Raw genomic sequence first — 16,760 nt, forward strand, 5'->3', positions numbered from 1 at the left:
ACACACAACTTAAGAACCAATTTTGATTTATTCCTGCAACACCTTCCTCGTGGGATTCGAAAATCTTTTATACTACAACTTGATGGTTGTACACTTGCAACTTTGGATTATATTTATCACCCTATCAAGTGGTCAACATCACTGCAACGCTCTCATATAAGGAGAAATAAAAAGGATAGAAAGAGGAGAACTACACGTAGAGAATAGTTCTCACTCATCCTTTACTTATAAAGACAGGAAACTAAGCAAAAACTAGCATGTGGCATGATCACATTGCCCAAAGTGTGATTAGGTGTGAAATTATGGAGGACAGAAATACAAACAATTATATCTACTCAAACTGCACCCCTATCAGTAGAACAGTTTACCTACACATGATTTTCTTCACTCAAATTGCAAGAGACGCAAAGTTTGCTCACGTTGAATTTTTTCTTAATACGCCATACAAATCAGGGAACTAATCTGCTAAACACTTAAGATTGGCTATGCGCAAATTATCTCCTGCTTAGTTTTGTAATGATGATCCACTACGCCCCGTTGGTCTACACATAGATCATTTCAAATGCTTAGTTAGATGCATGTCCGCACAAAAAAGGATATGCTCAACATGAGCTACGCCCAGATCAACCAAGACCGTGTGCAATTGTTTGAGAAAATAGACATTAGAAAACTAATTTTTCATTGATAAAAGGAAATTTGTAATGACTTTTTTCTACAAGCAATACAAAGAGCAAAAGACAAAGGCTAACAAAAAAAAAAGAGATGCGGTACTCCAACAAGAGTGACCAATCAATCACTCTCTAAGTCTTTACTGGTAGAGCTCTAAGGGTCCTTATAAAGGCGCTACCTAAGCCTCCGAACGGTCTTTTGCAGATTCCAATATTGAAACTATCGATAGGACTTCTCATGGTACCCTGCAAACATTGTCTTTAACTGGTTCTTTATAATCAGCTCGAGATTTTCCTTTCTCACTAGCAAGCATCCACTAGTCGACAGAAAACTCTATTCTCCACCTCAGGCCTATAGTGGTCATAGCTAACTACTGCCTAGGGATGTCAAATGGGTGGTTTTGATTGGGTCTTGGTTGGGTCATAAATGGGTGGGCACATTTATGACCACTTAACCATTTATGACCCATTTAGCATTTGCTAAATGGGTCACTTCTCAACCATCCATTTACTAAATGGGTGGTTCATGGGTGACCCAATAACCCATTTAGTTATGATTATGATGCTTCTATATATATGTAAGTTTCTGGGATCTACTTGCAAACTTTCAGGGGTTTTTGGCAAACTTTCAGGGGGGTTTTCTACAAACTTTCAGGAGGTTTACTGCAAACTTTCAGGGGGTTTTCTGTAAACTTTTAGGGATTTTTTGCAAACTTTCAGGGGATTTTTTGCAAACTTTCAGGGGGGTTTTCCTGTAAACTTTTAGGGGTTTTTTTACAAACTTTCAAGGGACTTTTTGCAAACTTTCAGGGGGTTTTTTGCAAACTTTCAGGGGGTTTTCTCTGAACTTTCTGGGGGTTTCTGTAAACTTTCAAGGGGTTTTCTGTAAACTTTCAGGGGGTTTTCTCCAAACTTTTAGGGGATTTTCTACAAACTTTCAGGGGGTTTTCTGCAAATTTTTAGGAGGTTTTTTACAACCTTTCAGGGGGTTTTTGCAACCTTTCAGGGGGTTTTTTGTAAACTTTCAGGGGGTTTTCTACAAACTTTTAGGGGTTTTTCTGCAAACTTTTAGGGGATTTTCTGCAAACTATTAGGGGTTTTTTTACAAACTTTTAGGGTTTTTTTACAAACTTTCAGGGGGTTTTTTATAAACTTTCAGGGGGTTTTTTGCAAACTTTTAGGGGGGTGTCTGCAAACTTTCTGGGGGTTTCTGTAAACTTTTAGGGGGTTTTCTGCAAACTTTCAGGGGGTTTTCTGTAAACTTTAGCGGGTTTTCTGCAAACTTTCAGGGGGTTTCTGTAAACTTTTAGGGGTTTTTCTGCACACTTTTAGGGTGTTTTCTACAAATTTTTAGGGGTTTTATGTAAACTTTTAGGGGGTTTTCTGTAAACTTTTAGGAGGTTTTCTGTAAACTTTCAGGGGGTTTTCTGTAAACTTTCAGGGGTTTTTCTGCAAATTTTCAGGGGATTTTCTACAAACTTTCAGGGGTTTTATGTAAACTTTCTGGGGGTTTTCTATAAACTTTCAGGGGGGGTTTTTGCAAACTTTTAGGGGTTTTCTACAATCTTTCAGGGGGTTTTCTGTAAACATTTCTTTCTCAATTGAATCGACTACTTGGAAAAATTAGGACAGAATTGTGAGCAAAAGAAGCAAATGATGACGAGGCTGAGCAAAAGAAGAGATGGACTCGTAACAAGTCTAGTCTACTACATGCTCGGTTATTTAAAAAAAACCCTTACTTTGGTCATGTGTCAAAATTTTCAGAATACCGGAGTACCCTCAACATTTAATTTAGTTTTTCTTCATCTTAGGGTCAAATTAGGACAGAGCAAAGAAATGACAAAATATCTTCAGAAAACCCCACCTTGCACGGTTTACAAAACCACACTACCTAATAGCTCTATTTGATAAAAACATCCTAACTAAATTTGGCTCTAAAAACCCACGCACCACACATTCCATAGAAAAATCCTAACTAAATCTTTTTGCCGTCTAAAATTGTCAACAAAATGTGGTAAAAATATCACGTCCCACTCCGAGGATCTTAAAAATCTTGCACCTCCTTAGCCTTGCGTGAACTGCTTTGAGAAAGATTGTGTTTTCTTTCCTTTGTTCAAAATCCATGAGCTATGAGCGTAATTGTTCATTTCTTCATATTTGTTGTTGGTTAAAGTCTATTATTTTTTCCATGTTTGTTCTTAATTATAGAGTGTCCCCAAGTAATTCTCCTTGAAATTTTTTTATCACGCTGGATAACAATACACGCTCTCTTTCTCTCCTGTTTCTCGAGCAATAGACGCAAGTTTTGCAAATTACACTTGGTGGTACATGCATATATCTCCTGCCGACGAAGAATTATGAGCGCTTACTTTTTATATTTATATATCCTTGAGGGTGTTTTTGCAATTTTAAAAAGTTTGAGGGTGTTACTTGCAAATTTGATATTTATAGGGGACTACTGAAATTTTTTAGATTTCATGTGTCATTTGCAAGTCTAGAAAATTCTAAGATTGTTTTGTAGTTTTGAAATCTTGAGGGTGCTTTTTGTAATTTTTAAACTTTGAGGGTGTTTTTTGTAAATTATAAATTTATAGGGGGCTGCTAGTAATTTTTCGATTTCATGTGTCATTTGTAGGTTTTGAAATTTAAGGATGGTTTTGTAATTCTAAACTATGGAGGGTGTTTTTCTAAAAATTTAAAACTTTGAGGGTGTTAATTGCAAATTTTAAATTTATAGGGGACTATTGAATTTTTTTAGATTTCATATATCATTTGCAAGTTTAGAAAACTCTAAGATTGTTTGGTAATTTTAAAGTCTTGATGGTGTTTTTCTCATTTTTTACAACTTTTAAGGGTATTTTTTACAAATTATAAAATTCCAGGGGGCTGTTGGTAATTTTTGAATTTCATGTGTCATCTGCGAGGTTAGAAAATTTTAATAGTTTTTTTATAATTTTTAACTCTTGAGGGCGTTTTTATAATATTTTAAACTTTGAGGGTGTTTTTTGTAAATCTCAAAATTTTAAGGGGTTGTTAGTCATTTTAAGTGTTTTTTATAATTTTTAACTTATAAAAATAAGTTTTGTAATTGTTGAAGCGTTGAGGGTGTTTTTAAAACAATATCCATCTAAACGGGTAAATGGGTGGGTAATAACCCTCCCATTAATGACCCATTTATCTTTAATAGAAACTATACCCACCCATTTATGACTCATTTAACTAAATGGGTGGGTTTGGATGATTCATTTGGCGGGTGGGTATGGGTGGGCAATTGGTTTTGGGTCCATTTTGTCATCCCTACTACCGCCTAAGTCGTTCGATCACTACTTCCATTCCAATGAAAGGCATTGGGGTAAGAAGAGTATTTGATAAAGATATTACTACTCCATAAAATATTCATTTTATAAGCACACCCATCTAATAACTACGTAACATATGGACAATTACTTCATAATCCAACCATGTAATTATAGAAAAAGAAGTCTGACCATTGATATTCCTTTACGAGGGGAGTGATTAGACTACTCAAAAGACAAAAAGATATGACCCGCATCTGGGCTAAATTAGAAGCTACACTTGAGTTGGCTAAGCTAATATTACCTGTGCGCCACGACCAGCGTGCTCATTAGCATCCAAATATGTCATCCTGGTAGACATCAAAAGGATATCTCTTGTCTAAACAACACTCCAGCCAAGTTCTGAGAGACGTCAAAGAGGGTAAACCACCTTAATATGCTTATCAGTATGCATGCAAGATGACATCATTAAGCTCATTAGTACACCTCTAGACATTATCATCATGACTGGAATGGCTAAATCTATATAAAGTTATACCAAATAGAGTTAAGTCTCAGAATATTCAACATTACAACTCTTCCAATACAAGCATTCTGATGGAATTTGAAGAACACAACACTCTACACAAAGGAAACTTTTATTGATAGAACACTTGAGAATACAACACTTGTTCTTACAAGAACACCTCACTTTCACACAATTCCTTTATTTTGGTGGACACTCACACAAGGCTACACTACACACTCAAGCTCTCAAGCTCACTTCTTGCTTGCTTGCTTGCATTCCCAAATGAGAGCACAAGACCCCTATTTATAGTTGTTTAAGAGGGCTAGGAAGTGTGTAGAAGAGTTAATCCTAGCCATACATTACTAAGAAGTTTCTAGAAGAATAAATACTAGCCATACACTTGTATCTTCCTAGAAACTTCATGGTAGATATTTTGTAGGATGTTACTAGAAAGAAGTTCTAGAAAGTTGTTCTAGAATAATCTAAGTTGGTGAGGAATTCTAATACTCCCCCTCATCACCAACTTTCATTTCTCTCAAGTCCAAGCTTCTTCTTAAGCTTCAAAAATGTCTCTGTCTTTAGTGGCTTGGTGAAGATGTCAGCGATTTGGTCTTCAGACTTGCAATATGACAGCATCACAGTCTTCTTTTTAACTTGATGTCGGATGAAATGATATCTTGTCTCTATGTGTTTGCTTCGTCCATGTGCTACCGGATTTTTGGCAAGTGCAATAGTTGACTTGTTGTCGATGAGAATCTCTATCGGTGCTTCTTGTTGGTGTTGCAATTCCTTCATCAGACTCCTGAGCCATATTGCTTGACACGCACATGTCGATGCTGCTATGTATTCTGCTTCGCAACTTGATAGAGCGACGACAGACTGCTTCTTTGATGACCATGAGAATGTTGCTGATCCGATATTGAACATGTAGCCAGATGTGCTCTTTCTTTCATCTAAATCTCCACCATAATCGCTGTCGGTGTAGCCGACTAATCTTGAATCTGCACACTGTGTATAAAATAATCCTTGATCAATACTTCCTCGGACATACCTGAGAATTCTCTTGGCTGCTTTGAAATGCTCCTGTCTTGGCTCCTCCATATATCTGCTCACCAGTCCTACCGCGAACACTATGTCGGGCCTGGTGATGGTTAGGTAGCGCAAGCTCCCGACTAAACTCTTGTATAGAGTTGGATCAATATAGCTTCCTGGTGTGTCTCGCCTCAGCTTCACTCCGACTTCTGCAGGAGTTGCGACTGGATTGCAGTTGCTCATGTTGAACTTCTGAAGGATATCCTTTGCATACTTCTTCTGAGAGATGAAGATTCCTTTCTCTGATTGCGACACTTCTACTCCAAGAAAGTATGACATTTCTCCAATGTCAGTCATCTCGAACTCCTTGATCATATTCTTTTTGAACTCCATGAACATTTTCGGATTGTTGCCGGTGAAGATCATGTCGTCCACGTAGAGACATACGATCATGATGTCTTCATCCTTCTTCTTGGTATAGAGAGAGTGCTCATACGGGCTCCGATGGAATCCGTTCTTCTGGTTGTATGCATCGATTCTGGCATTCCATGCTCTGGGCGCTTGCTTCAGTCCATACAATGCCTTCTTCAGCTTGTAGACTTTGTCTTCTTGATTCTTCACCTCGTACCCTGGTGGTTGCTTGATGTAGACTTCTTCTTCTAAGTAGCCGTTCAGGAATGCAGACTTCACGTCCATCTGGTAGATCTTCCACCGGTTCTGTGCTGCCAATGCGATAATGAGTCGGATGGTGTCGATCCTCGCGACTGGTGCGAACACTTCTTCATAGTCAACTCCTTCTCGCTGACTATAGCCTTTTGCAACAAGCCTGGCCTTGTACTTCTCGATTCCGCCATCTTGATTTGTCTTTGTCTTGTACACCCACTTTACTCCGATTGGTTTATGGCCTTCAGGTAAGGTAGTGAGCTCCCATGTGTCATTTCTCTTGATTGCCTCGATCTCGTCATCCATGGCTTTTCTCCACTTATCTTCTTGAGCAGCTTCTTCATAGCTGACCGGATCACATTCTGCAAACAAGCAGAATAGTGTGTAGTCATCCATCATCTCGACAGGCTCTGTATCGTCGTACAGATCTCTTAGGCTTCTCATCCTCCTTGTTGCTCCCCCTGAAGAGCTTCCTTCACTTTCACTTGAGCTGGATGATGTTGATGTTGGGGTTGATGGAGCTGGACTATTAGGTGGACTTTGTTCTGGTCTTCCAACCTCCTGCAAGTCATCATCATTATCTTCAAAGAACATACCTTTAATATTTTTATCTTCATCGGTCCATTTCCAATAATCTTCTTCATCGAACTCCACGTCTCTTGAAATGATCATCTTCTTTGTAACTGGATTGTAGAGCTTGTATGCTTTTGTCCTCCTCTCGTACCCAACGAATATGCACTTTTCTCCTCGATCGTCCAACTTCTTTCTTTTCTGCTCCGGGATGTGTGCATATGCAATACACCCAAACACCTTCAGGTGGTTGACACTTGGCTTGATGTTGCTCCACATCTCCAATGGTGTCTTGAACTTGACGCTCTTTGTCGGACATCTGTTGAGGAGGTAAACTGCACAGTCCACGGCTTCAGCCCAGTAAGTCTTTGGCAGGTACTTGCTCTTCAACATGCTTCTGACCATATCAAGAATGGTACGATTCTTCCGCTCTGCTATGCCATTCTGCTGTGGTGTGTAGGCGGCAGTGAGTTGATGAATTATCCCGTACTGCTTGTTGAAATTGTTGAATGCCTTCGAAGTGTATTCTCCACCTCGATCTGATCGGAGCACTTTGATGTGGTACCCACTTTGCTTTTCTACCATCTCCTTGAATTCTTTGAATTTCTCCAGAGCTTCGGATTTCTCCTTCAGGAAATAAACCCAAGTTTTTCTGCTATAATCATCAATAAATGTGAGAAAATACCTGTTTCCTCCAAGAGAGATGACTTCAAATGGTCCTGCAATATCTGTGTGGACCAATTGTAGCAACTCTGTTGCTCTTCTTGACTTTCCAACTTCGAAACTTCTTCTATGTTGTTTGCCCTTCATACAGCCTTCACATAGCTGGTTCGGATGGTTGATTTGCGGCAATCCTTTTACCATTTTCTCCTTCCATAGAAGATTCAGGCCACTGAAAGCGAGATGCCCGAATCGTAGATGCCAGAGCCAAGTCTCGTCTTTTATGATTGACTTCAAGCACTTGACAGGGTCAGCATGAATATTTAAGGTAAACAGTCTATTTCTAGACATGTTCACCTTTGCAATAACTTCATTTTTATTTTTAATAGTGAGGGCAAGGTCTTTTAGATGTATATCATAGCCTCTTTCAAGGAGCTGGCCTAGGCTCAAAATATTATTTCGTAATGCTGGAACATAGTAGACATCAGAGATGTACCTGTTCTCGCCCGTCTTTGTCTGGATCATTATATTGCCCTTGCCTTTCACTGGAATCTTTGACTGATCTCCAAAGGTGACATCTCCTTGTACCGTCTCGTTCAGCTCGGTAAAAAACTCCTTGATGCCGCACATGTGGTTACTGGCACCTGAATCTAGATACCAGATATCTTTATTCTTGCTTTCGCTCTCCTGGTACGTCAACAGGACTGTTGAAGTGTCTGCCTGCTCCCTTTCTACAAAGTTGCTTCTTTCTGCCACTTGATTTGATTTCTCCCAACATTCGTAGCTGAGATGACCGTATCTCTTACATTTGTAACACTGTGGCTGAGATCTGTCCTCATGGTAACTTCTTCCTTGTCCTCGTCCTCGTGTGCCACGACCTCGTCCTCGATCGAATGATCGTTCACGATCTCTATTTCGATCTTGATTTTCATGGCCTCCTTGGTACTGTCTCCTACGACCTTGCTGGAAGTTTGAGCCACCTCGAAATGAGCCTCTGCCTCTGTAGCCTCCACGTCCTCTTCGACTATCTTCTTTGATAGTCATCTTACTCTGCAAGGCTTGTTCTAGATTCTCCGCTTGATTTGAACTAATGTTTATATCTTGTTCATAAGCTTGCAGAGAACCTTGCAGCTCATCAATAGATACTTCGGAAAGATCTTTAGACTCTTGTATTGCCGGAATAATATATTTGAATTTAGAGTCTAAAGTCCTAAGTATCTTCTCCATAATTCTTACATCATTAATTGCTTCTCCATTTCTCTTCATTTGATTTGTTATTGTCTGAACTCTACTAAAATAATCCGATATTGATTCTGTAGCTTTCATCTTCAAATTTTCAAATTCAACTCTTAATGCTTGGAGGCGTACCTTTTTGGCTCTTTCCGCACCTTGATAGGATTTTTGTAAAATCTCCCATGCTTCTTTAGAGGACAGGGCATTGGAAATCTTCTCAAACGCAGATTCATCTACGCCTTGGAATATTAGGAACAAAGCTTTTTTGTCTCTTTTTCTGACCTCCTTCAACTCACTCTTCTGAGTGGCGGTGAGAGTTGCTTCTGCTGCAGGTGACTCCGGTTCAGTGTAGCCATTCTCTACGAGATCCCACAAGTCTTGCGAGCCGAGCAAGACTTTCATCTGGATACTCCAGTTGTCGTAATTGGTCTTCATCAGCTTCGGAATCTGTGGCTGGATCATGTTGGTGAGAATTGCTTCTGCTGCAGGTGACTCCGGTTCAGTGTAGCCATTCTCTACGAGATCCCACAAGTCTTGCGAGCCGAGCAAGACTTTCATCTGGATACTCCAGTTGTCGTAATTGGTCTTCATCAGCTTCGGAATCTGTGGTTGGATCATGTTCGCCATCTCGTACACGAGCACCTTCGATTGGCCCGGCTAGATCAAACTTTGCTCTGATACCACTTTGATGGAATTTGAAGAACACAACACTCTACACAAAGGAAACTTTTATTGATAGAACACTTGAGAATACAACACTTGTTCTTACAAGAACACCTCACTTTCACACAATTCCTTTATTTTGGTGGACACTCACACAAGGCTACACTACACACTCAAGCTCTCAAGCTCACTTCTTGCTTGCTTGCTTGCATTCCCAAATGAGAGCACAAGACCCCTATTTATAGTTGTTTAAGAGGGCTAGGAAGTGTGTAGAAGAGTTAATCCTAGCCATACATTACTAAGAAGTTTCTAGAAGAATAAATACTAGCCATACACTTGTATCTTCCTAGAAACTTCATGGTAGATATTTTGTAGGATGTTACTAGAAAGAAGTTCTAGAAAGTTGTTCTAGAATAATCTAAGTTGGTGAGGAATTCTAATACATTCATCAAACTCATCAGCACACCTTTGAACGTTGCTACCCTAATGATATCTTCACACTCATTAGTCTAAAATATATCAAAATAACTTGAACGGCTGATTCTATAGAGATTTACACTAAATAGTGTCAATTCTTAGAATGTTTGACATTACATTACTTCCAAATCAAGCATCAGTAAGTTCATCAGTACATCTCTAAATGATATCATCATGACTCAAACGGCTGATTCTATAGGAGTTATGCCAAATAGAGTCAAATCGTAGATGTTCAAAATTACACCTCTTTCAAGACAAGCATCCGTCAAGCTCATTAGCGCACCTCTATATATTGCTACCTCTATGTCATCGTCACGCTCATCGATACACCTCTAGATGATATGGTCATGATTCGAACGGCTAATTTAAAGGGAGTTATACCAAATAGAGACAAGTCTAGGAATGTTCAACATTACACCTCTTGTAAGACAAGCGTTCATCAAGGCCATCAGTACGCTTCTGAATGTTGCTACCTCATCATGCTCATCAGTACGCCACTTAATGATATCATCATGACTCGAACAATTAATTCTACAAAGAGTTATGCTAAATAGAGTTGAGTCTTGAAATGTTTGATATTACACATCCTCCAAGAAAATCATTGTTCAAGCTCATCAGTAAGTCTCTGAAGACAACTTCGATCTTCTGACAGCTCCACAAAACACCTTTGTCAGACTAAAACACTGCTTTTGAAGAAAGTTCAACTACCTGATTCCTCAACACACGTTCGACAGTAACTTCTTCCTATTGAGTGTTGCCTATAGATAACATCACTCCCACCAAACACTACTAAACATAATAATGAAAAAAAAACAAATTGTGTTGTATCATCGATTGATTCCAATATGTCTGAACAAATAGTCAATCACCTGTGTAGGCTATCTAAAAATTCTTGTAAATAGCTGATCCCTATCAAGCAGTGATAATGGAGGTTACAATTCGACAATTAATCTTTAATCATTGTTGGCATTCTTCTCACTCGTTCAACGAGGCAGACCCTCCATAACAAATTCATTCTTCATCTCAAGTGGCCTCAGAACGGGCTAGTTGAATCTCACTTGGCTGTACAAAGCAAGATATTATTTTATTCATATGGTTCATGGAGTTGATGCCTAATCTATAAGGGCATAGCTTTCGAGGATCGAAAATTGCAACTAAAGACGTTGTAATATTTTTGTTATTTTCTTAGAGATTAATAAAAGAGAATGACTATTATTATCTTGAATCTGACGCAGCGCGGAAGTTGTAACCTCGGAATCCACCAAGGGTGTTCTCTGAATCCACAAAGAACGATCTTCGAATCCACGAAGAGCTTCGAATCCACGAAGAAATATTGAGGAAAAACAAAATTTTATTAATCAAAAGTTATACCTCTAGGGCTTACAAGACTCTTCTTAAATAGAAAAAGAAACAAGACTCCTACAAGGACTCTAATTCCTACAAGGACTCTCTCTAATTCCTATAAGGACTCTGAACTAACCAAAAATAGTAAAAATTCCTAAAATATTAAAACTCCTAAAAAGACTCCTTATGATTAGGAAAGTCCACCGGTCAAATCTGAGATCAAATCGGATTTGTTTCCTAAACAAAAACAGACTCCAACTTTATTACTAAAAATAAACTAAAGACTGATTATTTTCGGATTTCAGCCAAATCTGGATATAACTGATGAGATTATAAAAATATGACAATCTGGTTGGCTCCGTTTCGTCGAGATAGGCGATTTACACATATAATATGTCAGAATCCGCCTTCCGGATTGAAAGATATGATTGTTTCTTTGCGAAAGTATAAATCTGTATTTAGCTCGTGAATGTCCGAATCATCCATTAAATTTTCGATTAAGCGTCCTACATCAGTCTCCCCTTGTTGAAAGAAGCTCGTCCTCGAGCTTATATTTGCTTGAATAGTAGCTTCATCGATAAATATCTTCCTTAACCTGCATCGATCAGCATCTGCCTTGTACTTGGCATTGATTTTCTCCATCTGTTGTTTTACCTCTTCAGCTAGGACTTCTTCTGACTCAAATTCTTGAATAAATCTTTCACACACCATGTGTATGTGTCTGACAGCATGTGGATCTGCAATTGACTTGAAAAACTCCTCAAAATATGTTCCATGTTGCTTCTCATATTCTAGTGCTGAAAGTATCATCACATTGTTGTTGAAATTATTGATGATCATTGCTTCCAAAAAAGAATTTTCTCCCTCATACTCCATACATAATTCTTTCATCTTCTTTGCCTCGAGCCCTCCACCAAGCAATTCACACATACCATCAATTGTCTCATTCTCTATTTTATCCTTCTCCTCTATCGGGACAACATCAATATGTTGAATATCACTCTCAACCACTTTAAGAATATCATGCATATCATCCATCTTCACTATCATATCACCATCATGCATTTCATGCATATCGAGTGGTTGCATCTTAGGAGGAATTTCGGTAGAGGCATGTTCATCTTTTTCAGTTACAACCAAGTCACAGACCTCTTCAGATTGCTTCAAGTTTTCTGTTAAAGCATTGTTGTTTGTCACCAAGAGTTCCTTCTTCTCAGTAGTCTTTATCTTATATGGCTCATTTTCTGTAAGAGGCTTGAGCACAATTCGTCGTCCATCTTTCTTAAAGATATAAACATTGTCTCTGCTCTTATGGGTAGCTCCATTATTGAATTGCCATGGCCTACCTAAAATCATATGACAAGTATCCATCTCGACCACTTCGCACAAAACCTCTAGGGCTTTATTTTCGAGGGTCAAACTTTAGGCCAGCCCAGAGAAAGAGGGTTCGTTTAATGACCAAATAAATATTAATTATTCCTGCACTAAACAATGGTAGACAGAATGGACATGCATGTGCTGATTTTAAATTAGGCAATACGAAGCAATCAACACAAGTTTCACTAGGGTAGAAAAAACAGGTCTCTGGGGACAAGTAGGATTACTGTAGCAAGTGACATAGTTGTTTCTTTTCGGAGGTGCTATCATTAGTTCAAACATGAGTTTCTTTCAATTGTTGATGTAATGATAGTTCAAATGTTAAAAAGTCGAAAGAAAGTTCAACATGGAAATCTTCACATTCTTGAAATCACAAACTCCACAAAGGTTCAAATAAGAATCAATCAGCTAATGTATAAACCCAAGCTAGGTGTCTATAAATCAGATGTTGTTTAATGGTGCATCACACATTCACAAGTGAAATTACATCAAACAAAACTATAGGGTACTTGAATGCAATTACATCAAACAAAACTATAGGGTACTTATAAATAAAAGGTATTTTAAGGCAAAAGTGCAAAGTAGGATAAACTATAGGGGACTTGAGTGTAAATTTACCAAACTACAAGTTACAGCCGCTGTTGTTTCACGGTGGCGACGACGAGGCAAAAGCGCGGATGTGGAAGCGGTGCTGGGCCGACGCCGACGACGGGGCGACGAGGTTGGGCGGGCGGCGACGACGTTTCTGGGGCGGCGGGGCGGCGAGGCGACGATCTCCAACGCGGCGACGATCTCCAACGCGGGCGGCGACGATCTCCAACGCGGGTCGGCAGTGGCGGAGAGGGTCAGCAGCGGGGGCACTGGGGCGGGCTGAGGCAGAGGCGGCGCTGGGGTGGGCGGCGTTGGCACAGGGCGGCGGTGAAGTTTGAAGACGAAGATTCAATTCGTGTTGGCACATGGCGGCGGCGCCCGTGTTGGAGATGAAGATTTAATGAAAATTGATGACTGGGATTTAATAAAACCTACAGTGCAACTTGAAAAAGATTCAAGTTTGAAGACGAAGATTTAATAAAACGTGATATTAGTAGTTATGAAAATTAATCTAGGGTTTAGTTAAATACATAAAAATAGAGTTGCGGTTAAAATAGAGTTGCGGTTAGAATATGATTTGGGTTTCGGGTTATTTATATTAATTTTAATTACTATTCCTATTATCATTAGGGATTTAAGATTAATGAAGGTAATGAACCCCTTCGTCTTTAATAAGACCCAATAATGACGGTATTAGGAACAAATTAATGAAGGGACTAGAAAACCGTTACCCATCTCACATCATTCCTATAATATTTGTAATCACTTGACGAAGGCTTTAAAAACCCGTCGTTATTATATGCACATTAACGACGGTCAACTAACCCCTTTACTAATTTTGGTCGTTAAATACTGTATTTCTTGTAGTGGTACCCTACACTTCTCATCGTTCTGCACAACATTGTCCATGCTAATCCAGTCGATCATATAGAGAGGTGGGTGTTTCTCTATCTTCAGTCCTAACTTCTCCACCATACGCCGAGAGACAAGATTCTTGCTGCTGTGATGATCAATTATAACATTACAAATCTTCTGCATCACGGTGCATCTCGTGCGAAAGATATTTTGCTCCGGAGATGGTTCTTCTTTCTTTATTGCTTCTTTACTACTCTTCTCAACTCTAATGTCTTGCTTAAGATCATTGTCCCTGTTGAATTTATCATATGGAGTCGGATCACGTCGTTGGCGACCATCAACGCGATTTTGAACTCCTACCGTGTTCAGACGCTCCACTGCCGATGCAAGTCGCTCTACGACAGTCTTCATCTGATTAACACCGGTCTTCAGCACGTCGAACTCAGTTCGAGAAATAGGGGCTTCATCACCTGCCATCGGATCGGAGGAACAAGGCTCTGATACCAATTGACGCAGCGCGGAAGTTGTAACCTCGGAATCCACCAAGGGTGTTCTCTGAATCCACAAAGAACGATCTTCGAATCCACGAAGAGCTTCGAATCCACGAAGAAATATTGAGGAAAAACAAAATTTTATTAATCAAAAGTTATACCTCTAGGGCTTACAAGACTCTTCTTAAATAGAAAAAGAAACAAGACTCCTACAAGGACTATAATTCCTACAAGGACTCTCTCTAATTCCTACAAGGACTCTGAACTAACCAAAAATAGTAAAAATTCCTAAAATATTAAAACTCCTAAAAAGACTCCTTATGATTAGGAAAGTCCACCGGTCAAATCTGAGATCAAATCGGATTTGTTTCCTAAACAAAAACAGACTCCAACTTTATTACTAAAAATAAACTAAAGGCTGATTATTTTCGGATTTCAGCCAAATCTGGATATAACTGATGAGATTATAAAAATATGACAATCTGGTTGGCTCCGTCTCGTCGAGATAGGCGATTTACACATATAATATGTCAGAATCCGCCTTCCGGATTGAAAGATATGATTGTTTCTTTGCGAAAGTATAAATCCCTATTTAGCTCGTGAATGTCCGAATCATCCATTAAATTTTCGATTAAGCGTCCTACATCAGAATCTTTCTAAATCTTTTGACCGAAAATGGTATACCCTGCAACAATTAACTTAAGGACTATTCCTAGCATATTCCATATTTTTCTATTAATTTATTAGAAAAGTTTATGGAGTTATTACTTTTGATTGACTACGCATGTCAACAGACCATAGATTATTTTACATTCCTACATGAAATAATATTTGGTGCATAATAGTTTTAATTACTACTTTTAACATTTAACAGAAAGAAAAGTTGTGATAAAATTTATTTGTTTACCTAGAAGATACTACCATCTCAATTCCAATGCTTTACTCTAGATTTATCATGTAGTTACACATACCAGGTTAGTAAGTAAGTCAATAAAATATATGTTTCAATTATGATGATCGTATTTGGTCGCTTGGATACAGATTTATCTGGGCAAGAAGTTCTTTTATCTATAAAAACTATTGGTAATTTTGTTAGAATTTCTAAGTTATATACAACTTTAATAGTAAACTATATCTGTAAAAAAAATAAGACCCATGATATTTGATCATGTGCAATGTACATACATCCTACCTAGTAAATTATAAATATGGAGGTATATTTAAAGCAACTTCAAATGGAGTTAGGTATGCAAAATATAAATGTGAAATTGGGGATCTATTATGAAATGAGAGAGAATGTAGAATCCATTTACGAAAACTTCCCTTTGCAAGGCCTTTGCTTCCGCCACATCAAGGTTAATGTTTACCAGAGCCGAGGCCCAAAAGCTGCTCTTTCTATTTTTAATGTTCAACGCCTCTGATATTAATATCGTGATCGCCCAAGTAACCCGAGAGCAAAGGGAAAAAAATAATGTTGTAGCCCTGAATTCTCGAAGATTAACTCACTCCCCGGAGCCTCGACGATGCTCGGAAGGAGGAGCAGGCGATATTCTATGACAATTGAGCGATGTGAAATAAGCAATCATGATGTAGGATGCATATGGAGGACGGGTTTCTGGTGCGGTTGGACTGCCAAAGCCTGAGGAGTCCCAGAAAGGGTCACTGCGTTGCCTAGGAAAAATGATCATATCTCTCAATCCGGATGTGTATGAATTTTGTGTATTTCATTCAGACGGAGTCAACTAAACCAGACGAAATTTAGTTTGCAACATTCAGACTTATAAAATTTCTTCTGCATTATTGTTTTTGGACCTTTTTTCCATTAAGGGGCTGTTTGGTTCGCTTTTTAACTCCATGGAAAAGTTTTACACCGTCTCCACATAGGATTTTTCGCGGCCACGTTGGATATAAGTTTTCCGACGGTTTTTTCCCCTCTTTGGTTCGCTAGGGTTGAAGAAGGGAAACGAGGGAAAAATCGCCGCCACGTCAGTTTTTTTCTCTCCCCCAATTCCTTTCTCAACCTCGTGAAATCGACGAAAACTGTAGCCACGTCGGCTTTTTGCTTTCCTCGTTGATTTATTCGGCGAGCTATACTTACCTCCTTGCTCTCCTCCCGTCAGAAACTCCCGCGACCTTCTTTGTCCCTGTATTTGAAGAAAATTAGGGGAGGGGGTTTGATCTTTGCCGACAATATTCAGATCTGATCATTACCGACACTGTTGCTTCATAAATCAAGGTAAAAATATAATTTTTTTTAAATTTTCTTATTATTAGTTTAATTTATGGTAATTATCTGAGATTTTTTTTTTTTTTTTGGGGGGGGGGGGGTTGT

This window comes from Asparagus officinalis, chromosome 4 (assembly GCF_001876935.1).
Source record: "Asparagus officinalis chromosome 4, Aspof.V1, whole genome shotgun sequence".
NCBI lineage: Eukaryota > Viridiplantae > Streptophyta > Magnoliopsida > Asparagales > Asparagaceae > Asparagus > Asparagus officinalis.